This window comes from Etheostoma cragini, chromosome 1 (genome assembly GCF_013103735.1).
Source record: "Etheostoma cragini isolate CJK2018 chromosome 1, CSU_Ecrag_1.0, whole genome shotgun sequence".
In the NCBI taxonomy this organism is placed as follows: domain Eukaryota; kingdom Metazoa; phylum Chordata; class Actinopteri; order Perciformes; family Percidae; genus Etheostoma; species Etheostoma cragini.
In genome coordinates, this window is record NC_048407.1 from 3568260 (window position 1) to 3569578 (window position 1319).

A 1319-nucleotide genomic window follows, 5' to 3' on the forward strand; every position below is an offset into this window, starting at 1 on the left:
TTTAGATGTACTGAACTATGACTTTTTTCAATGTGCTATCCTATGACTTTTTAGATTTTTTTCGATGTACTATACTATAACTATTGTCGATTTACTATACTATGACTTGTTTTCGATTTACTATACTTTTACTTTATTAAATTCTTTTCGATGTACTATACTATGACCTTTTTTCGATGTACTGAACTATGGCTTTTTTCAATGTACTATACTATGACTTTTTTGACTTTTTTTCGATGTACTATCCGATGACTTTTTTCAATGTACTATACTATGACTTTTTAGTTTTTTTTCGATGTACTATACTATGACTTTTTCCGATGTACTATTCTATGACTTGTTTTCTATGTACTATACTATGACTTGTTTTTGATGTACTATCCTATGAGTTTTTGATGTACTATACTATGAAGGCGGCTGTGCCTCAATGGTAGAGTGGTTGCTTGTTAATTTTAAGGTTGGTGGATCAATCCCTGTACTTTTTTTCGACGTACATTCCTCTGAATTTGTTTTATATACTACCCCATGACTTTTTTTGATGTACTATACCATGACTTTTTGGACTTTTTTCGATGTACTATCCTATGACTTTTTTTCAATGTACTATCCTATGACTTTCTTTCGATGTACTAGACTATAAATTGTTTTCAATGTTCTATCCTATGACTTTTCGATGTAATATACTATGAATTTCTTTCAATGTACTATCCTATGACTTTTCGATTACTATACTACGACTTTTTTTGACGTACTATCCTTTGACTTTTTTCGATATACTATCCAACGACTTGGTTTCGATGTACTATACTATGACTTTTTTTCGATGTGCTATCCTCTGAATTGTTTTTGATTTACTATCCCATGACTTTTAATGATGTGCTATACTATGACTTGTTTTCAATGTACTATCCTATGACCTTTCGATGTATTACACTGTGACTTTTTTTGATGTTCTATACTATGACTTTTTTCACTGTACTATCCTGTGACTTTTCGATGTACTATACTATCACTTTTTAGACGTTTTCGATGTAGCATACTACGATGGCGGCTGTGGCTCAGAGGTAGAATGGTTGCCTGCCAATTAGAAGGTTGGTGGTTCAATCCCTGTGCTTTTGTTCGATGTACTATCCGATAAATCTTTTTGATGTACAATTGCATGACTTTTTTCAATGTACTATACTATGACCTTTTTTTCAATGTACTATCCTTTGACTTTTTTGATGTACTGTACTATGACTTTTTTTGACTTTTTTGATGTGCTATACTATGACTTTTTTTGATGTACTATATGATGACTTGTTTTCGATATACTGTAC